Raw genomic sequence first — 23516 nt, forward strand, 5'->3', positions numbered from 1 at the left:
GCGCAGTGGTTAAGAATCTGCCTGCCAATGCAGGGGACACAGGTTCGAGCCCTGGTCCAGGAAGATCCCACATGCCGTGGAGCAACTAAGCCCGTGTGCCACAACTACTAAGCCTGTGCTCTAGAGCCCATGTGCCACAACTACTGAAGCCCACGCGCCTAGAGCCTGTGCTCTGCAACAAGGGAAGTCACTGTAATGAGAAGTCCATGCACCACAAGGAAGAGTAGCCCCTGCTCCCTGCAACTATAGAAAGCCCCATGCAGCAACGAAGACCCAACGCAGCCATAAATAAATAAATAAATTTATTTATTTATTTAAAAAAAAAGAAAAGGAAATGTAACGTCTGCTGCCTGGGCCAATACTGCTTCACTGCAGAGAAACCAAGGGCATAAAATTTTTGTTTTTGCTTTTTTTTAACAAAACTTATAATAGCTTTAAAAATTTACAACAATTTTATTGAGATATGATTCACATACTGTACAATTCACTTATTTAAAGTGAACAGTCCAGGGACTTCCCTGGCAGTACAGTGGTTAAGATTTTGCCTTCCAATTCTGGAGGTGGGGTGCAGGTTTGATCCCTGGTTGGGGAGCTAAGATCCCACATGCCTCGAGGCCAAAGAACCAAAACATAAAACAGGAGCAATATTGTAATAAATTCAATAATGACTTTTAAAAAAATGGTCCACATCAAAAAAAATCTTAAAAAAAAATAAAGTGAACAGTTCAATGGTTTTTAGCATATTCAGAGAATTGTACAACCATTACCACAAATCGATTTTAGAACATTCTTTCTCACTCCGTAAAGAAACCCCACACTCATTAGAAGTTACCTCCATTTCACCCCAACCCACCCAGCCCTCGGCAGCCACTAATCTATTTTCTGACTCATAGATCTGCCTATTCTAGACATTTCATATGAATGGAATCACACAACATGTAACCTTTTGGGTCTGGCTTCTTTCACTTATGATGTTTTCAAGGTTCATGTATGTTGTAACATGTATTAGTACTTCATTTCTTCTTATGGCCAAACAATATTTCATTGTATGGATAAATTTTGTTTATCCATTCGTTAGTTGATGGATATTTGGATTGTTCCCACATTGGGGCTATTATGAACAATACTGCTAGGGACACTTGCGTACAAGTTTTCACGTAGATGCATGATTTCATTTCTCTTAAGTATATCCCTAGTTGTGGAACTGCGGGGTCAAATGGTAACTCTATGTTTAAGAAACTAGCAGAAACTAGAAAAAGTTACTAGAAACTTTTAAGGAACTACCAAACTGTTTTCCCAAGGGGTTAGGAAGGAAAAGTTTTACAGTGTTTTTGGTTTTGCCATCTCTTTTGGTTTCCTAGGATCATACCCTATATCAAAATTTTGTCTAATTCTTTGCTTTGGAAGAGTTTCAAAGCAAGATTGATCAGGTGATTAGATTTACATGAAGAAATATCAGTGGGAGCCTCCTTCTTTCGTTGGCAATGGCCTTATTGCTCCAAGAACATTTCATTTGAAGACACACCTGGATAGTTGAAGTTCCAGTCCTTATCAATTGACTAGTTGTTTGTAACTTGTCAAACTTTGCTGAGTTGTTTTCTGAAAATCATTACGTTAGCTGCTAAATTGTTAATATTTATTGATTTCACTCTGTAGTAATTGCCAAACTAAGACAGATGCCTTTAAGGCCTATATGTGTAAATCAAATAGCAGAATATAATTTGTATCCAAGAGTTTTTCAAGAGCCTCTTGAGAATAGAAAACACTCTGGCCAAAGAGCCTTCTGATGATGTTGTTAAGGAAAGAACTGACTAGAAACAGTATGAGTAGCAGTCAATAAAAGTTACTTCCATTAGGGAACCAAGAACCTAATTTATCTGGAAGAGAAACTAGCAATAGTCTAGTCCAATGATGGGCAACCCAAAGTCCAAAATCTAATTTCAGAGTGAAAGATAAAAAAGCTGCCTCTGGGTTGCTGGCTTCTTAATAAAAAGAATAAAGCTTTTAATATTTTTTTCTTTTTCCTGAATTGGCCCCTTTTTTTTTTTTTAAGTTGTTCACTATTAATTCTATTCAAAAAAATTTTTTTTTCATTTCATAGATACAAAAATGAAGACCTAGAGAGGTAAAATAGCTCTTTTAAGTCACATGAGTAACCTGTCCTCAGGTCTCCTGATTCTTAGCAGAGAACTATCTTCCCTTTGCCTGACTCCGTCATTTACCTGGGCAGCGGGGTCAACAGGCAGCTGTTGACACAGAAGTGAAAGACATAAGTGAATAGCAGAGCCAGCTTATTTGAACCAGGACCAGAGTCTGTTAACCAAATTAAGCCACAGCTAGAATAACTGTGTTCTAGGTAGCCTGTTCCTAATTATGTCATGTGCTCCTCTCTTCCTTTGCTTTCATAAATCTTTCCAGGGCAGGAGCGTAACGACAACAACATGAAAACGACTTGATGTTTTTATGGGGTTTGGGGTTTTTTTAGCATGAGAGTATTTTTCCAGTCAGCAAATTTTCAATGTTTTCTTTTCTGCTGTCTTCTGGCTTTCTTCTTTTGATCTTCACATTCCATGGTCATTGCCTTCCGATCAGCTCAACTGCACTTCAACATCTGAAGGCTGGCCAGACTTCTCTCATTCCGTGCCATCACAGAATTGGGGATTCCAGTCTTCAAAAGCTGCAGTTCTTCTCTCCAGAGCAAAACGAATGAAAATCTAATTCCTTCTCCTCCATGGTGAACCATTTTGGACTCTTTAGCCGAGGACTGCCACCAAAATTCCATCTTTGCTCCTCTGTCTTTCTCTCTAATCTCCTCCTTCAACCCCACCCCACAGGCAACCCTGCCACTGATCCCTACTTGATCCACCCTAGTAATGAACTTAAGTGAGCTTTTGTACAAGTGTGATTTGGCTTCACTAACTTAGAAGTCCAAGTGGCATAAATTATTTTTGTTTATTTTGATCATGTTGTAACGGACCAGGTTCTTGGCTTTCCCCAAGCAATAGAAATTGACTAGAGGCGCGACAAGAAATTCAGGCAAGGCTTTACTGGGGCCCCTGCTGCAGCAGGGGGGAATGAAAACAAGTAACAGTTTCCCTTGCTCACTCCCAGAAGAGGGGAGAGCTGGTTCCTTATATGGGGTGAGGGGTAGGGATGTTTCCAGGGGTCGGGCCAGAGGGGCGGCTTAGGTGTTTGCCCACCCCTTGGGTGGTATTGAGTACAGGGGTCATGCCCAGTACCCTGCTTTTGCTCCTGACACCCTGTTTTTGCTCCCCGCTCTTCAGAAGTGGCAGTTGGGTTTTCTTGGACTTTTTGTATCTTTTATATATTGTTGTCCAGAATTTGCCCCAACTGCAACTGCACGCAGTTTTTTTAGTCCCTTACAGTTTCCTTGTATTTTGTTGCTCAAAGAGACGTTTGTCCAGGTGCAAGCATTGTAGCACTGCAGCAAAGGGTCTCAGGTCCCAGCCCGCCTCAATGTCTTTAGACTACCAATGCCCTCCTTACCAGTCCATTTTGTCCCACACGATGACTGCAATGAAATGACAATGGCATCGCGTCTCCCTATAGACTGCAGTGAAACCACCATGGCCACTGCACCAGAGCCTCCAAAGGGCTCCCTTGCTCTGGGGAGCCTTAGGTGAGGTTCCTTAGGTGAGGCTCTTGACAGGTATCAGCGCTGATTCAGGAAAGGCTGACGCTGCAGCTCCAGGCTTTTATCTGGCTCCCCAAGCTTCGTCAGCAGCCTCCCTACTTACAGTGGCCGCCAAACAGTTATCTCCAGAACTCTGCCCTTTCTCATTTCCTACCTACAAAGCTCCACACAGCTGCGTGATATGCTTCTAAGAAATTCCAAAGGGCAAGTGACCCCAAACATAATAACTGTCAGACTGGTGAGTTAATTCCTCAGGTTGCAGGGGGTGGCTGAACTCAGTCCATTTTAAGAAAAACAAAAGACCTGGGGAGGATTCTGCTCACTTTGGGCTCTCTCACCTGAAAGAGCTCAAGGTTTCCAAGTAGTTACAGGTTTTTGGGGGGAGGAATGCCTATAATACTCAATCCTTGAGGAAGATTAACTGGGGGAAATGGATTTGAGGAAGAATAAGAAAGTGTTGGAGGGACTTCGCTGGTGGCGCAGTGTTTAAGAATCCGCCTGTCAATGAAGGGGACACGGGTTTGAGCCCTGGTGCAGGAGGATCCCACATGTTGCAGAGCAGTGAAGCCCGCAAGCCACAACTACTGAGCCTGCAAGCCTAGAGCCCGTGCTCCGCAACAAGAGAAGCCCGCGCACCGCCGGGAAGAGTGGCCCCCGCTCTCGGCAACTAGAGAAAGACTGCGTGGGGCAACGAAGACCCAACACAGCCAATAAATAAACAGATTAATTTTTTAAAAAAAAGTGTTGGAGAAGAGCTTGATGAGAGGAAGAGTCAGGAATGAAAACAAGTTTTATTTTGGGCTGAGCCAGCGGGGAAGCCAAGGGCAGAGTAAATGAAGTTGGAATGTTCCATTCTTTTCAGAGATGGGGGAGAATCTCACACTATTGCCCAAATACCATCATGTCCGCACAAAATATCTAATCAACCAATAGTTCTCCACTGGGTGTGATTTTGCCTCCCAGGTGACATTTGACGATACCTGGAGACGTTTTTGGTTGTCATAACTGGAGGGGGTGCTACTGGCATCTACTACGTAGAAGCCACACAGGTTGTAAACATCCTACAATGCACAGCTCCCCTCTCCCCCCACCCAACAAAGAATTATTCCGCCCCAAATGTTAATAACGCCAGGATTGAGAAACACTATGACAAACCAGAGAAGAAGCGGCTCAATCACAGTTTACTTGAAAGAACTTTCCTCCAGTGAATGTTTTTCAGCTCAGCTTCAGAGTACCTCTGTGCCAAGGGGTCATTCTGGTGTGCCAGGCAGCCCCTCTTTCGGTTCTGTTCGAGGTGGGAGATTTATCACTCTAAATTCTAAAACCTTTCCCTCTAGCGAGGTCAACTTGTGAAAGTAACAGGAGTCGTTGCAACTGGGTTCCTATAAGTAAAACTACTCTTGACTCCAGGACTTCTGTAGACACCCTGAAGTTGAACGTCTTTCTAGGTATCCATAGATGTGGGCATCATTAAACACAGGATAAAATGTGTAGACGGGTTGAGAGTTTCAGCCAGAAAGAGGGGTGGTGTCTTGGCAGGGAGCCACCAATTGCAAGAGTTTGGGAGACAAACCCCATCCCGGCCCCAAAGGCTCTGGATGTACTTAACATTGTTGTTAAATCACCAGGGAGAGGAATGAGTAAAACAAAACACATTCTTAGATGAACAAAGAGCTTGGTTAAGACACACTGCATAACACGGGCGCTTAACTCTGCTGACCTTGGACTTGGCTTCTTTGGAGAAGATAGAAGAGATGGGATACTTTGATGTCTCATCGCTACAAAATTCAGTGTCCAATAGTGTTCGTACAAACTCCTGTTTTAATTTCTGTTAGTGGCTGATGGCAAAAAAAATCCAAATTTGATTGTGTCTTACTGCCCAAGTTAAGGCTGAGAAAGAAAAACATCCATCCCAGGCCAAATAGCCTTCGGATGATGATAAGGTAAAACTTCACTAGAAAAAATGACTGTAAATGATGTGTAGGGCTTCCCTGGTGGTGCAGTGGTTAAGAATCTGCCTGCCAATGCAGGGGACACAGGTTCGAGCCCTGGTCCAGGAAGATCCCACATGCCACAGAGCAACTAAGCCCGTGTGCCACAACTACTGAGCCTGCAATCTAGGGCCTGCAAGCCACAACTACTGAGCCCGTGCGCCTACAGCCCCTGCTCCACAACAAGAGAAGCCACTGCAATGAGAAGCCTGCGCACCGAAATGAAGAGTAGCCCCCACTCGCCACAACTAGAGAAAGCCCGCACACAGCAATGAAGACCCAACACGCCAAAAATAAATAAATAAATAAAATAAAAAATTTTTAAAAATGATGTGTAAACTTTAACTAACAACAATTCATTCCAGTGAACGTGTTTCCTTGTTTTCTAGTTGTTAAAAATTAACTCATACCCAAGATATATTATTAAAAAAATACTCTATATGCCCCTGAACTTGCCACAAACATCTATCCATCACCTTCCTGTTGTTTACAGCGCCTTGATTTAATGTCCTCTTAGTTTCTTGCTATGACTGTCCAGTTTCCTATTCTGAACTCTTGCATTCCTAGTTTTTAAAAAAAGAAGTGGGAGTCTACTGTAGGCCTGAGTCTGTACATAGTAATTGAAGAGTCTGTGTTACTTTTTGGTAAATGTTTCTTTGGCATGTCTCATACATTCTGGCCTCTGAACTCTAAATTTCTCCTCTCTCCCTGTTAAAAAAATAGGTCCCCGCCACTTGCCTGGTTATTGGTGAGCCCTCAGCAAGGTCTGAGTATTGATCTGCCAGGGGTCTGATTCCAAACAGGTTTTAATACCCAGCATGTCTTTTCTGCAGCTCTTGGTGTCTCTAGATTCTAGAGCAAAGACTTCTGTTGCCAGAGTTCATATTTTCCCAGGCCTTGGCACAGAACTATGAAGATGTTGCCTCCGCGCTTCTACTGCAGGGGCAAAACAAAGCCCACTGGTTGATTTATATTACGATTATCTACCTGCTGTGCTCTTATAGCTGTCAAAAGGGTCAGACCCCAGAAGGTACTGCAATAGATGTTTGCAACTTTACGGCAGTTAACAACTTACCAGTAATTCACACGCAGATTTACAGCAGAGGTATCACACTCAACTCTGAACTACATTTTCCTTTCCTCAAAATTCACTTCCAAACTTTTCTGCACAACACACATTTTACACAGTTGCAAACTTTTCATTTGTTGTTCTTTGTCACTTAAAATAATTTAATCTACGCATTCCCTAGAACCAGCAGAGGCTATACTCCTGTCCTTGAAAATCGTTCCCTGGTGTCTCTCTCCTTATGTCCCTATACCATAATTTGCCAAGCCATTCCCTTATTTGGCATTTGGATTATTTCCAATTCTTCACTCTTAAAAATAGCAGCACACAAACATCTTTGCACGAGTTACATTTTTTCCCTTTTAGTTTATTTCTTTGGGGTATATTCCCAAAACTGGTAATACTGGGTCAAAGGTTTGAAAAGTTTCATAGCTGTTGTTACCCACTGCCAGAATATTCTCTAGTCAGATTGTGGTATATTTGGGCATTTCAAATGTCTAACCAGGTTTCCCACGCTATACAGTAAGATTAACTTTTATCTTCTCTTATTCTTCCATAATCTTCAGTAGGGGAGGGCAGTTAAAAAATTTCAAAACAAAACAAAAATAAGGATGGAAGCACTCTTTGTGTAGCCAGAGACGAGCTCTTTTAGGCTAACTTGATAGAATGCTACCCCACAAGTGCTGGAGTGAAGCAGCTGTATTCCAGGCAGAATAGAAAATGACACCAAGGTTCTGGGAAGTAATGTCAACTGACGATATCTGAGGCTGAGATAGCTTTGAGGAGAATTTAAAGCTGGCAAGTGACGAGCGATCAGGAAGACTTGGTAAGGAGGATAAGGAGAGAGGTGGAAAATAAAAAGAAAGGAGGTAAAAAATTAAAAAAAAAAAAAAGGGGAATTCCCTGGTGGTCCAGTGTTTAGGACTCCACTCTTCCACTGCGAGGGGCATGGGTTCGATCCTTGGTTGCAGCCAAAAATTAAAAAAAGGAAGGACTTGCTCTCTTGTCATTGCTGCCTTTGGGGTGATGGCACCAGCAGAGAGAGAAATAAGCTGATTCTGTGCCTTTGAGATTCAGATTAATCACTATCTGTAGGTGACTTCTAAGGATTGTGAATGCTTGAGGACCTTGGTCTCTTTGGTTTAAGAATCAAAACCAAAACAAAACAAAAAATAACTTACTGAGTCATCCTTACCACCTGGTTCCTCGAGCTAATAATAGTGATGATGATGATGATGATGATGGTGGTGATGGTGATGGTGGTGGTGATGATGATAATGGTGGTGGTGATGATGGTGGTGATGATGGTGGTGATGGTGAGATGCCTGTCACTTTTCTAAAGACTTTGCACATATAACTTGCTTCATCCTCCCAGCACGAATTATTATCACCACTTTACAGAGGAGGAAGCAGAATCAGAAAGCTAAGAAACTTTCTCAAGGTCACAGAGCTAGTCTGAGCCAGATTCAAACCCAGGCAATTGACCACCATGCCTGGGCTCTGACCACCGTACCATACTGCCTGAGATACTGCAATAGAAAAATGGCTCAGGGCTTCCCTGGTGGCACAGTGGTTGAGAGTCTGCCTGCCAATGCAGGGGACACGGGTTCGTGCCCTGGTCTGGGAAGATCCCACATACCGCGGAGCAGCTAGGCCCGTGAGCCACAATTGCTGAGCCTGCGCGTCTGGAGCCTGTGCTCCGCAACAAGAGAGGCCGCGATAGTGAGAGGCCCGCGCACCGCGATGAGGAGTGGCCCCCACTTGCCGCAGCTGGAGGAAGCCCTCGCACAGAAGCGAAGACCCAACACAGCCCAAAATAAATAAATAAATAATTCCCAAAAGAACTGAATGTTAAAAAAAAAAAAAAAGAAAATATTAAAAAAAAAAAAAAAAAAAAAAAGAAAAGAAAAATGGCTCATACATGGTTAAATGATGCACTAGAATATCGAATTTTTTAGGTTCTTTTTTTTTTTTTAGTATTTATTTATTTACTTTATTTACTTGGCTGTGTCGGATCTTAGTTGCCACGTGCAGGGTCTTTGCTGTGGCGTGCGGGATCTTTAGTTGGGGCATGTGGGATCTTAGCTGCTGCATGCAGAATCTAGTTCCCTGACCAGGGATCGAACCCAGGCCCCCTGCATTGGGAGTGCAGAGTCTCAACCTGTGGACCACCAGGGAAGTCCCCAATTTTAGGTTCTTTTAAAAACTTCTGAATATTTAGAATTATTTCTGTTCCCTTCTACTCATCTAAGTTGAAACAATGTGTTATTCAAACATGTCTTATTTAAATTTAAACTATCAGTGGGTCTGTGTGTATATATACTAACATCAAATACAGTTTTTAAGTGCCTAAGAAAAATGAAAGGAAATACACCAAAATGTCAACATTGACTATCTTTAGGTGGTGGAATCATGGGTATTTTCTTCTTTCCGTGTTTCTATTTTTTCTCAGTTGTTCTATACTAAGGTGTTAGTTTTTTCCCTATTTTTTATTTTGAAAATTTTTTAAAATAAAAAATAAAGTGCAATGAACTTTTATATGCCCTGTGTCTAAATCACCAACTAGTCACATTTTGTCTTACCTGCCTTATCACTCTCTCTCACTAGATATATATACATATTCTTATTTTTTGGTCATTCATTTAAGAGTAATTTTCAGACATCAGGACTCCTTCACTTCTAAGTACTTCACATAGCTCCTAAGAATAAGGACATTCTCTCTTTTTTTTTTTAAATATTTACTTTCTGTTCTGCAAATATAATCCCTCCAGTTATGTACTTTTTTTTAAAAACATGCCACATTTAAATTTTTTTTTTATTTGTTTATTTTTGGCTGCATTGGGTCTTCATTGCAGCGAGTGGGAGCTACTCTTCGATGTGGTTCTCGGGCTTCTCATTGCGGTGGCTCTAGGCGCACGGGCTCAGTAGTTGTGACGCACAAGCTTAGTTGCTCCGCGACATGTGGGATCTTCCCGGACCAGGGCTCGAGCCCGTGTCCCCTGCATTGGCAGGAGGATTCTTAACCACTGCACCACCAGGGAAGTCCCTGCTCTCTTTTTTAATTGATTTCCTTCAACCCTACAACAGCCCCTTTCTTAAACTCTCCTCAAAGCAAGCAGTTGGAGCACACATCTGTTTCCTGCAGGGCCTCTGCCTGTCTCCCAGTGACTGTCAAATTATCTCCTTCCAGACCAGTCTCCACGGCTTTCTAGAGCTGTTCATTCAACTACCCATTTAACCTGAATTTCTCACAGTGCCTCAAACTCAAAACATACCAGCCTAGTATATGATGTAATAAAAAATATACGTGGTGTTTGTCCCTGGTTTTTGGCACAGAGTTCCTAAAACCCTTGGAGTTTCTAAGTGATAAGAGCAATAAAGGTGTCTTGATATTCATAACAAATCTCTTTCAACCACACCCGAGTTTATGTTAATGAGGTAACATTTGGAAAGCACCTAAGGATGGGGGCTGGTTGCTAGGGAACCAACCACGTGACGAGAAGGTTGGAACTTTCAGTCGCACCCTCCTGACCTCCGGGGAGGGGCTAGGGACTGGAGGTTGAATCAACTGCCAATGGCCAATTATGTAATCCGTCATGCCTATGTAATGAAGCCTCCCTAAAACCCAGAAGGGTGGGGTTTGGAGAGCTTCCGGGTTGGCGAACACAAAGAGATTTAGGGAGAGTGGGGTGTGTGGAGAGAGCATGGAAGCTCCATGACTTTTCCCCATATATTGCCCTAGGCATCTCTTCTGTCTGGCTGTTTCTGAGTTTATATCCTCTTATAATAAATCGGTAATTTAGTTAAGTAAAATGTTTCTCTGAGTTCTCTGAGCCACTTAGCAAGTTAGTCGAACCCAAGGAGGGGGTCGATGGAACCTCTGATCTATAGTCAGTGGGTAGGAGGCACAGGTGACAACCTGGGCTTAAGACTACCCTCTGGGGACTTCCCTGGTGGTGCAGTGGTTAAGAATCTGCTCGCCAGTGCAGGGGACAGGGGTTCGACGAGCCCTGGTCAGGGAAGATCCTGCATGATGCGCCGCCAAAAAAAAAAAAAAAAAAAGACTGGCCTCTGAATGGAGGGTTGGAGGGGAGGGCAGTCTTGGAGAACTGAGCCCTTAACCTCAATGTCCAGGTAGATGGTGTCAGAATTGAGTTGAATTGTAGGACACCCAGGCTGTGTCCCCATAATTGCTTGTTGGATGTTTGGGGAAACACCCACATACACACATTGAAACTGGGTCCAGAACCCAAATGGGGAGAATGGGGATTACTGCCAAAGGGTATAAAGTTTCCTTGGGGGTGGCGGGAGGGTGATGAAAATGTTTTAAAATTGGTTGTAGTGATTATTTAACTTTGTGGATCTACTAAAAACCAATGAACTGTACAAGTTAAATAAATAAATTCTATGGTATGTGAATGATCTCAATAAAGCTCTTACCACAAAAAAAAAAAAAAAATCTTTATATGGCCTCCAGGAGTCAGCTTGATCTGCACCTTGGGTGGTGCCTCGCCACCTTCGCCTCGGTCTGTGTACTACAGCCTGGTTCCTCGGGGCTTTTGCACAGCCCTCTTCTCAGAACACTCTTCCCCCACTTCACAAGAAAATTCCTTCCCATTCCATATCAGTTTCTCAAGGAAACCACCCCACACCCCCAGGCTAGATCAAGAGCCCCTGATAAGCCCATGCATAGCTCCCCCTTTACCCTTCCTCTCTAGCAAGTGTCAGGTGTGTGATTTATTGAGCCACGTCTGTCTTCCCCACTAGACCCTTACAAGCCCCGTGAGGGCAGCTCGTGCCTGCTCTGATCACCACCATGCCTCAGGGCCTAACACAGATGTGGCCTCCGAAAGTCTCTGTTGACTGATACATGAAAAATAGACAGCTATTTGCTGGAAAATAGTTGGAAAAACCAGCTAACAAATTATAAATTCGAGTAGCTTCGAGTTCCACAAATGACTCAATAAAAAGACATTCTTAGGCTCCCAACGGAAAATTAGAAAGAGGTTGAAAACCCAAAGGCCAGGGTAGGCTATGGAGAAACTTTGGCCTCTGGGTTCCCAGGAGAGGTTTACTCCCCAGTAGGCGGGGAACAAACTCTTGAAGCAGCTGATGATGAGAAAGTCATGACTAAGACTTGCCTTTATTTTTCAAGATAGATTGACTCCCAAAGGTTCTAGGGTGAGGCAGAAAGTGTGAACTGAATCCTGCTTCAACCCCAGGGCTTTCAGGGTGGGACTTTATCTTTTCATTGAAGGTCACAGACCTCTTAGTGTCTTAACAGCAGTCACCACATTGCCTCAGCCCCTGTGACACTCCAGTTCCCTGTCCCCTTTATGATGCTTTGAATATCATAAAAGCAGAGAAAACATCCACAGAACGCCACAGAGATAGCAGAACTCATTATTAGGCAGTTACACTTAAGTGGTTACATAAGTCATAATACTGTGGGTGTCAATGTTCACCTTCATCATCGCTGTGTATATTATTCTTACTTTCTTGGGTTCCCTTTCTAGGATTATTTGGCACTCTCATACGTTCACAGCAATTTTTTTTCTTATGTCTTCGTAGGGTTACAGTAATCTTCAGAACCAAGAGAAAAAAAAAAATACTATCTCTGACCAGCCAAGATTAGGTTTCCACATTCTAAACCTTCTGGACCAGGATATGGATCTGGTCGTACTTTCCAACCCAAGATCCCGTTTTCTACTTAAACTTGACTTGCTACATCAATAGATTGTACTAATTCATCCCTTGGAACCTGGTGTCTCTCACCAAAATAGTGCATTCTACAATCTTGCTTAGCCAAATCCCACTGTCTCATCATTTGGATGATATGCAGTACTGACCGGGTCTGTTGCAATTATATTTAAAATGTATGTGTGCTTTGTCATATCTCATTATGATTAACAGTGAGCTCTGGAAGTGTCCCCTCTCCCCTTTAGAATATTCGGGTAATTCTTCATCTTGGAAAACTTTGGAGTTGCTCCACTGTGAGACCCCCACACATATACTTTCTGTTTATTATGTGTGACCACTAGTCTTGATCAGTCTTTCCTGTTCTTGGTACAATTTCTACCTTTTTCCAGAACTATCTGTCTCACATTAATTTCTTGTAGTCACACTTTCCTGATTACACAGTAACAAATGTATGAGGCTACTAATTTAATTTTTAAAATCCAGATTTATTGACACTCGATTGATTAAAGTTAACATATTTTGGTATATTTATCCTTTTAAGAAATCATATATCAACTTCTTTATCTTGAGGTTTTTCACACACTCTACTCATTTCAGTCAATCATAATTGTTTTTTCTCTTTTGGTGTCAAAATTGTTGCATTTTGGTCCATGGCTTTCTTATCCTTCCACCATTACCTGTCTGAAACCCTTGTTTTCTAAGCCCATCCTAAATTTTCCTTGTTCCAAGATGCAGAATCCTCCTTCAAGAAGTCTCAATTCCTTTCAGTGAGAGTCAGGGGTTGGCAGAAGTGCTGATATTAATGGGCTGCAGTCAGAAAAACATATTTCTGTTAAAGGTCATGAGTTCACAATGATTTTTCCAATTAAAATTACATTTTTTTCTAATATAAAATCTTTTATCTTATTTTATTTTACCTACAATATTTCTGCTTAAAGTTTTATTCCTTCACCCACAATATAATCGTACTTCCTTCTTCTTTTTATTCCTCATATTCCTTGGCAACTACCGTCATGCTGTCTCTTTGTTGACAATGATGTCCATTGGGTTGGTCTCTTTGTTCTAGTTGATCAACCTGTCCTCTTTCCATTAACAGCAGGAAACACAACCTCCCAACGCACACACACGCACACACATGCGCACATGAGCGTGTGCATTCACTGGCCAGGGCCAGAATTCTTGTTGGAGGCAGCCTCCTGAAGCCAGCCATCCTTTTTTTTTTTTTTTTTTTTAAATTTATTTTTGGCTGTGTTGGGTCTTCGTTGCTGCGTGCAGGCTTTCTCTAGTTGCGGTGAGCAGGGGCTACTCTTTGTTGTGGAGCATGGGCTCTAGGCTCACGGGCTTCAGTAGTTGTGGCACGAGGGCTCAGTAGTTGCGGCTCGAGGGCTCTAGAGCGCAGGCTCAGTAGTTGTGGCACACGGGCTCAGTTGCTCCGCGGCATGTGGGATCTTCCTGGACCAGGGCTTGAACCCGTGTCCCCTGCATTGGTAGGCGGATTCTTAACAACTGCACCACCAGGGAAGTCCCAAAGTATGTACTTTTATGAGAAAATGTCTCCTGAGTTACAACACCCTTCCAGTCAAAATGTCAGGATAAAAACTGTGGTGTCCACCAAGGGGGGAAAGTGGTGGGGCGGGGTGGGGGGGCGGGGGGGATGAATTGGGAGATTGGGACTGACAAAAATAAACTAATATGTATAAAATAGATAACTAATAAGAACCTGCTGTATAAAAAAATAAATAAAATTCAAAAATAAAAAAAAAAGAAAACTGTGGTGTCCAAAGGTTTCAGGCTTTCCCTAATCTTTTTCTTTTTTGTTTAGTATACTTTCGGTATTTTTTTTTAATTAACTAATGTCTCTTAATGAGTAACATTTGTTTTCAGGTAGTTAAACTTAGTCAACTGTCCCCTAAAAATCAGAAGACCTCGCTGATATCTGACTGGAGAATCAAAAACCTATTTTTTAATTTAAAATAAGTTTAAGAGCTAAGCCTACTTTTAGGTTCATTCTCCAAGAGAAAAGAATGAGGAAAAGCTGAGCCATGAACACAACATCCAGGGCTGCCAACAGCGGGTAAGCACGGAAACAGACATGCTGTGCAGAACTCCCCAAGCGCCCCTGCTGTCCTGGCGCCTCCTGCCTCCCGGGGGACTCCCCTAACACTGCCACAGCATTGAAGGGCCAGCAAGGGGCTCCCAGGGTCCTGCTCCAGCCCCTCCTGGATCGACACCATCCTCCAAGCCCAGGAGTGGTCCTTCACCCCTCTCCCCCCCTCACTCCCACATCCAGTTGGTCAGGAAATCCCAACGGCTCTAACTTTCAAGTATATCCAGAACGCACCACTGCCCATCTGGATCCAAGGTGCCATCTTCTCTCACCTGGATGGCAGCATCAGCCTCCTGACAGATGCCCTGCTTCCTCCCATGCCTCCTACAGTCTTTTTTCATCAGCACAACCATTGTGATCATTTTAAAGTGAAAGTCAGACCCTGGCCTTTGTGCTTAAGATGCTTCAGTGGGTGAGATGTCATTCAGAGTAAGAGCTGCACTCCTCCCGGGTTGGTGGAGGGATGGAGGGACAAGGACACTTACCTCGCTCCTCTCCTTCCACTGCAGCCCCCACTCCAGGCACCGTGGCTCCTTGCGGTCCCTGCAGCAGACTAGGCGCACTCCAGCCTGAGGACTTGGCACCAGCTGCTCCTCTGCCCCCACGCTCTGCCCTCAGATACCCGCTTGCCTGATGTCCTCATCTCTGTCAAGTCTTTGCTTGAGTCTCATCTTCTCAATGAAGCCTTCCATGACCACCTGATTTTAAATTTCCATCCACGCTACTACTTTCCTCTCCCTGTTCCTACCCTCTGCATTCCCAATCCTCCTTCTCTTTCCTGCTCCCTTTCTTTTGTCTTCTCTTACTGATTTATTGTTTCTGATGTGTCTGCATCACTATAAGTTAAGCTCTGCTTGGGCAGGAATTGTTTTGTTCACTGATGTATTCCAAGCACCTAGAATAATTCCTGGCACATGGAGGCACTCAATAAATATTTGTTGAAATTGGTCAGGGCTCATGCCATAGCAATTGGTAAATAATTTGAATACATCACCTAAAAAGATCCTATAAAACTATTCTATAAAAGGCAGTCAAAGTTATAAGAAACAACAAAGTGCATCATGGGGAAACAATTGTGGTTAGCAACTATTATAAATCCAAAATGATGGTTCACAAAATTAGAGCATCCGTCAGTCCCACTCCCCACTCCCCACTCCCACCCCGAATTACCTAGCTAAAGGAGGCACGGCCTTCGTAGTCTGGGAAATGCTGCTCCTTTTGCTTCTTCAGTTCTCAGATTCATTTAAAAACTATAGTTTGCTTTATTTTCAGATCGTGACTTTCTTGAACAGTGTGCCTTTTGTGATTGTTTAGATGTTTCTAATCAGCTCTTCAATGTTCGTTTCCCCTTAAAGCAGCTTTTCTTTCCCTGCAGTTCTCAGTTTCAGTTTCTTATATCCTATGTTTTCCTCTCTGTTGAATTCTTCTCTTGTTTGGCTGGAGTTTATCCAACACATCAAATCAAATATTGTTTGTTTGTCCGGAAAGGGAGCACAGGCAATAACCTTTCTGAGTTCTTGTCTGTCTAGCAGTATCTTTGCTTTGTTCAGGTCTAGAATCTTGACAAGTTTATATTCTGGGTGACTGCTGATGCCATCAGAGGCCAGTCTGCCACCACAACTTTTCTCACACATTGCCCAAGTTCCCTCCGCATCCCCATAGCCCCTTCTCTCACTGTGGTTGTGAAATCACATAGAAACAGTTGAAGCCAGCTCTCCGAGATAGATATATTCTACACTTGTCAGAAATAGCAAATTGAGTGTGTCCATCAGGTTATTTTATGAACTTAGCCTATCTTGCCATGAAAGCCTGGTGTGAAGGATTTTATAAAAATATATCTTATAAAGCAAATTTGCTTAGAGCAAAGGTAACTGAAATAGCCAGAAATACAAAACGTTGCTATTGCTTTCTGTCAATAATCAAGACATGAAAAACGTTGTAGGAAGTCAAGAAGCTGGAAAAAAAAAAAAAGAGTTAAAGATGCAGAATTTCAGGAAGACTGAGAAAAATTGAGAGATAACCTGGAGGTAGCATTCAGCTTACAAAAAGATGAAAAAAAGAAAGAAATGTTCCCCGTTGTCTTACTACAGCCATTGATAGCATCAGTATAGAGGAATTCAGGGGGAGTTTCCAGGGGGTCCTGGAAAATGGGAATAATGAATGCTGTTTTCTGTTTTGTGTGTTTGTTACATAAATCAAGCTATTTATTATGGGCTAGCAATGTTTCAAATGGTGGAGCTTCTACTGGCCTTTGCATGCCTTCAGTCTTCTGAGGGCAGACGTTACTGTGACTGCAGAAGTGGGCTGGGAGGTTCCGGCACCACCAGCTACAATTTTCACGCAGGAACCCCAGTGCCTGGTCCCCACAACTTAGCTCTTCATTTTGGTTTCACCTCAGAAGGAACAAGTGTACTTGGCGTGCTGGCGGATTTCAATTTTCTTCACCATTCTCCTGAGGGAGGCATCAAAACAGGTCCCATATTTACTGATGATTCTGACCTTCTTAGTGCATTTAGCCTTGTCGTTCCAAACTAAGGCTGAGCCCAGAAAGTGGATGCTGTTTTCTGAATTAAGTTAGGATTCAGCACTATTCAGAATCTCTGGTCTTCATGAAGGTAAGGGCATAAAATATCAAGCATCAATTTGACCAGAGAAGGGTTAAAACTCAAAAACACAAATGACAAATCATTTCCAGAAGGCCACACCTTGTCTCTTCATTCCCTGCTGGCTTTTCGAGAAACGTCTCACTACTCCACGTCTCCCAGGCAAGATCTTCAGTAGCCACAAGGGGCCAAGACAATGAGAAGCCCTCTTTCAGGCTGGCTGAATCAGCGGAGGCTCTTTTATCTTCTTTTTCTGGCGGAGGCCTGGGCAACCACAGGCTCACAGCACCCTCTGCTGTTAAATTACAGAGGACAGTGCCTTGGTGTTGGGACTGAGACCACTAGAGAATTCTGGTCTGGGGCAAGAAGCAAATGACAAGAGCAAAAGAAACTCAAAATTAGTTTTCATGCAAAACTTCAGGATGAGTTAATCTTGCTGCTAACAGGCAGCAAAGACACAGCCAAGGAAAATGGGACAGTGGAAATTTTCCAGCAAGACAGCTTTTCAGTCTTTTCCAAAGCTGAATGGAAATCCCTGACTCAACCCACACCAAGGATCCAAAACAGGCAAAGTACACTTTTTCAAGCACCATTTGTAAAACACATGGAATATTGTCTTCATAGAAATACAGCCCAGAGTAACAGAAAAGGGGAGACAAACAGGCTTAGAATTAAATGTAGGGAATTAGGGGCTTCTCTTCTGGGCCCTCTGGCTTTCAGCATGATAAGGTATGTACCTGCCCTAACAGAGGTAAAATTAGGAGCTACATGGCAACATTGTAATGGAAGGTTTTCACTTCTCTTTATAGCTTGCTTATTTGATCCTTTTTCCTTGCCAAAAGCACCAGACAGCATTAAGATCCTTAAATGCTCCCGTCCTGAAATCACTTATTTAACCATGAGAGAGATGCCAATTTATAAAAGAAAAGATGTTGGTCATATATATATATATGACAGATATATATATATATATAATTTGTGTGCTCTTTTAAAGTATATTACGAATACTTACGTAACTACTTAAATATACTAGCTATGCTACTCAGAGGCCACACAACATGGTGGTTAGGCAGATGGGCTCGGGAGCCAGATTGCTGGTTCAAAGTTGTGGCCTGCCATTTACTAGCTGTGTGACCCCGGCAATCTCCTTATCTCTCTGTGCCTCAGTATCCTCATCTGTAAAATGGGGGTGACAATGGAATCCATCTCATGGGGTTGTTCTGAGAATTAAATGAGTTGATATTTATAAAGTGCTTAGACCAACGCCTGGCAGAACTATATATGTTTAACACCAACCGATAATTAAGCAATACCAAACAATAATAAAATAAAAATTAGGCAGTGGCACTGAAGTCTGCTTTTCACTATTTGGAACTGAAATTAGCAGAGGGTTTTATCAAGTGTAACTTCCTTGTGTTTGTGAGGTGTTTTTCAGACTACGTTTTTGTCACCCTCTTTTTGCTGGGGTATAACACAGGATTTACCTTCTGTTAATGGGGAGGGAGGTGGGCCTCTGGGGACCAGAAGAAATGGCCTAAAATTGGTGGGAGAGGCTCATTTGGGTGAAGAGCAACACAAGCTTCATGTCTGTCTTATTCTTTGCCTCCTTGTAACAGCCAAGTAAAAGGTGCCCAAAATATATGACTCAGTCCATCAGCCTTTTTAAGACCCTGTCACCTTCTGGGGCTGAGGACAATTCGCAGTCCAGAATTTCTATAAAGAAGGGGCTCAGCGATGACCATCTGGTTGGAAGGGAAACCAGCAGTTGTCTTAGAATAAACTAGTTTTGTTTGCCTATTAAGCGCACTGCTGTGTTTGAGATGGCCTCGATACTGGAGCCCAGGAGCGACTAAATTCTACTCAGGCCTCTGTTGTCTCTGCCACAATCCTCCTCTGCTCTCCTCCCCCCATTATTCTCTCATGTCACCCTGTTCTTTTCCTGTTTGACTTAACAGAATGTATAATTTTACATTTATTTGCTTCTCTCTCCCCTTTCTTCTCCAGGACCTCAAATACCGTTGAAAACAGTGACCACAGCTGTATTATCCACCAGTGTGGCCCAGTTCTTAGAACAGTGTCTGACATACACTACACTCTCAATAAATACCTGCTGAATACATGAACAAATGAATTCCGTGATGGTTTATTACATACCCAAATCAACAATAACAACAAAAACAAGTTAGGTGACATGGAAGAAAAAGGAACTTTTATTTTCACAGAAGAAAAGGTTGATTCTGAAACACTTGGCTTTGAGGATGTTTGAGGGTGAGCAGGGATATTTACAGGAGGCCTCGGCTGCAGATGGCTTCTGCAGGGAGTTCATGGAAGGGCTCAGCAAAAGAGAGAGAAGGCTCTCACTATCAGCGCATCTTCTGCTCTGGACACCAGCCAGTTCACCAAGACCCACTTTTGTTCCTTGACATTGAGAGTCTGGCACTCTGCTAGCAGTAGTCTTCACAGAAGGGACAGACCTTTCTGGAAAAAAGAAGAAAACTTTCCATCACTCTTTCCCAAATAGCCCTGGTTGCCCTCCGTCGAAGGAACTTTAGTCATAGTTTGGATCCAATTCAGGAAAGGAATGGGAGACACAGAAGCTTTCTGCAAGAGTATTTCATTAGGGTATGTTGAGCTGTCTGTTTTCCCAGCAGGGCTCTGCAGTTTATTTAAGTTCTTATTAAGGAAAAGACCTGGCATTCTAGCATAACTTGGCTGGCTCTCTCGTTTTCACTCAGGACTAAAGGGAGGGGTGGAGCTACAGGACATTTAGGCACGATGCCTGCCTGAATTCAGGCTGTCTCCTGCTCTGTGTCCAGCTTTCATCTGATGTCTTTTGTCTTTCATACTAAAATCTGATCCAGCACCTACATGTGCACGCATAGTTACAAAGGAGACCCTCACCTTGGTGTGAGCCACGGCATCTGTCTTCAGCAATTTATGGGTACTTAAGTCATAAAACTTTCTTAGCCAAGAGGGAGCCCTTTCTCACTATTTCTATGCTGTAAAAGTGGATTCTAGCAATGTTCCAGAATATGCAATCTATGTGTGTATATGTGTACCTAAAACTCTACCACGTTTTGTGCTAATTAATACCTATTATTCTCTTGGTCCTCATTTACTGTTACTCTAGTAAATGATCAAACTCACTCACTCTGCTTGATTTTCTGGTGAACCTCACAAAAGATAATCTACCCTGTCCCTTGAATACAAACTGTACCTCTCCCCAGGGCATTGGATTAGGGCCTCTTTGACAGGTGTGAATGACATCACCAGTTCAAAATGTGCTGCTTTATTTTCCCTTCCTTTACACAACTAGTTATTGTTTTCACATAATTAGCTCAAATGTTGATGCATTTTCCTAATTGAGTTATTTCAGAAAATTCCTTCTTTCTTAGGACACCGTGTTCACATCCCCACTCGCAGGTCAAGAAATTGAAGGTAAGGGAGAGTCTCAGCAGGGAAACCATACACCCTGGGTTTGCCCGAGACCAACCTGGTTTGTAGTTCTGGAGAGATGTGTGGAGCACCCCTTTCACTCTTAGAAGTCCCCAAGTTTGGATAGTAAATGATATGGTCATTCTAAGCCTATGTGACCAGAACCCACCTGAGTGGTGGCAAGCAAGGGTAGCCCCAGTCCACTGCTTTTTTTTTTTTTTAATAAATTTTATTCATTTTTGTCTGCGTTGGGTCTTCATTGCTGCGTGCAGTCTATCTCTAGTTGCGGCGAGCGGGGGCTACTGTTCGTTGCGGTGCGTTGGCTTCTCATTGCGGTGGCTTCTCTTGTTGCAGAGCACGAGCTCTAGGCGCGTCGGCTTCAGTAGTTGTGGTGCACAGGCTTAGTTGCTCCGCGGCATGTGGGATCTTCTTGGACCAGGGATCGAACTCGTGTCCCCTGCATTGGCAGGCGGATCCTTAACCACTGCGTCACCCGGGAAGCCCAGTTCACTGCTATTTTTATTACACCCTGATGAAACAGAAACACAGAGGGAGAGAGGGAGATAACACACACAAGAAAATGAACTCATGGGAATTCCTTGGTGGTCCAGTGGTTAGGGCTCCACGCTTCCACTGCAGGGGGCCTGGGTTTGATCCCTGGTCGGGGAACTAAGATCCCACAAGCCATGTGGCCAAAAAACAAACAAACAACTCCCCCCCCACCCCCCGGCAAAAAAAAGAATTCCCTTGGGTCTCTGTTCACGGGAATCCTGCCTCAGTCCTTCGGTAAGTAGGAACCCTTCTGTGAAGCAAATAATACTTCCCCGTCTCTCATCAACGATTCCATTTTGTACTGCATAACTTTTACACTACGGTTTTGTTTTAAAACACGATACTCATTTAACTGAGAAAAGCAAGATGCAGAGGAGTGTACATTATGTTTCAAAAGAGGGGAGATTTATACACATCTATGAAAAAAATACTGCCAGAGGATATATAAGAAATTAGTGGTTGTCTCTGGCAAGGAAAATTGGGCGGGGGCAGGGCTGGAGAAAAACTTTTTTAAAATACGTTTTTTAGGGACTTCCCTGGTGGTCCAGTGGTTAAGACTCCCTGCTTCCACTGCAGGGGGCGCAGGTTTGATCCCTGGTCGGGGAACTAAGATCCCGCACGCTGTGTGGTGTGGCCAAAATTTTTTTTAAATATAAAAATAAATAAAAATACATTTTTAAAAAATCTCTTGATGCCTTTCATACCCCCTCCGCAGCCTACTGATGCCACATCAATGCCTAAATTTTGCCTCAGAAACTCAAATTTCTCTTCCTTCTGGCCACCTGCCTGCAGCCCAGCTCTCCCACTCGTCCTCCTCCTGGCTCCAGCTGAAGTCTCAGACTCTGGACTTCTGTCCCTGCCAAGTAGGCTGCCTTGTGGCTTTCAGTCTTACCAGACAAGCTGTTTTAGCTTCTTTTACTTTGGGAGAAAACTAACTGGACACCGTCATTCTCTCCTTAGGGGCTCTTGACACAGGAAGAGAAAATGATTCCCCACCAGAGCTGTATCCACCCTGAACTTCCTAGAGGTATATCACATGCACATGTAAGCACATAACCTCATCCGGAGACCCAGGGTTCAACCATAAGTTTGATTTACAGGACCAGCACAAACATCAAAGCTGACATGCCCTGTGAGGGAAAACACAGAGGCTGTTTGGGAGGATTGGTCTATACTTTGAAATGGAATGGCACATGAAAAAATACTTGTTAAATGTGAAGCTAATCTTTTTAACTACCTTGGATGCTTATTGCCCTATGATACTATTACTAATTATATACCCATTGGCACCTAACTTCCCTGAACCTTCTCATCTATAAAATAAGGTAGTTACACTAAATCAATGGTTTCCAAATGGTGCCCTGTGGCTCCATGGGGGTACCTCAGGGCCCTCCTAAGCTCCTGCAAAACTCCAAGCCTCCACTCCTTTTTCCAACCAGATCAACACAGTTTTCATCCATTTCCGAATTGGGCTGTTATATGTAAGACTCATGAAGAAAAGCTTTCTTTTAATTGAAGACGAAAGTTTGAAAGCCACTGCACTAGGTAACCACTCAATTCCATCCAGCCAAATTCTATGAAGCCACGCTCCCTGCCTGCCTGTTTCTCTAGCAGGAACGCAGCAGAAATTCCTCATGTGGGAATTTTACCTGAATAAAGTCCTTGTGTGAACAAGGAGACAGACATCTAATCTGAAGCTATTCACCGGTAGCTGCTGGGTTCAAAAGACACCTCCCTTGGCCTCAATCATAGCTCCAAAATAACCTGGGAAAGCATAGGAGGTGCCTGCACCCACGTCCATCCACAGGGGCACCGCCCAGGGATGCAGCTCACCTGGAGGTGGCAGAAGTGCAGCTGCTCCTGCTGTTACAACCAATCCTCGATTTGCAGGTAAAGAGGAACTGAACATTAGGTAATCAAAAATACCCATTCTAGGTCATCTCCGGGAATCCAGTGTTTTCTTGAGCACTTACAGTTGAATATGTTACTTCCCAACACCACAGAGATCGAGGCACCCCCATTACTGCCACGTCACCAGTGAGGAAAGTGAAGGTTGAAAAGGCAAGATACCTTTCCTGAGTAAACAACAGAACCAGATTTTTTTAAAGTTGTATTCTTAAATTGTGAAATATAACCTCATGGAATAAATCATAAATGTAGACTACAACGCGTAATTATAAAGCAAAGCCCTATGTTTAAGTGTCACCCAAGTCAAGAAACAAAACACTGCCAGCACCCCAGAAACCACCCTCCCACCCCCACCTTGGGTCCCTTCTTCGTCCTGCTTCACTCCCTCCCCAGAAGTATCAATAAATGCTGTCCTGACTTTTAAAATCAACTCCTTGCTTTTTGTTATAGTTCTACCACCTATAGATGCATGAAGCCAGGACTACTCAGGTCTGTGAAA

The 23516-nt window shown here is 43.2% G+C and overlaps 1 protein-coding gene and 1 pseudogene across 2 annotated transcripts in view; one reads left to right on the plus strand and one right to left on the minus strand.

Annotated features, from left to right (window-relative positions):
* Positions 1-23516, plus strand: part of RPL27 (ribosomal protein L27) — a 65463-nt gene that overhangs the window by 8096 nt on the left and 33851 nt on the right. The window lies entirely within an intron of this gene.
* On the minus strand, positions 11029-17237 carry LOC309619374 (large ribosomal subunit protein eL43 pseudogene; annotated as a pseudogene). The gene is made up of 3 exons (XR_014249846.1): positions 17225-17237; positions 14792-17083; positions 11029-13219 (listed from the first exon to the last, which is right to left on the minus strand). The product of XR_014249846.1 is annotated as a large ribosomal subunit protein eL43 pseudogene (transcript).

The sequence above is a fragment of the Balaenoptera borealis genome (genome assembly GCF_965194805.1).
Source record: "Balaenoptera borealis genome assembly, chromosome: 20".
In the NCBI taxonomy this organism is placed as follows: domain Eukaryota; kingdom Metazoa; phylum Chordata; class Mammalia; order Artiodactyla; family Balaenopteridae; genus Balaenoptera; species Balaenoptera borealis.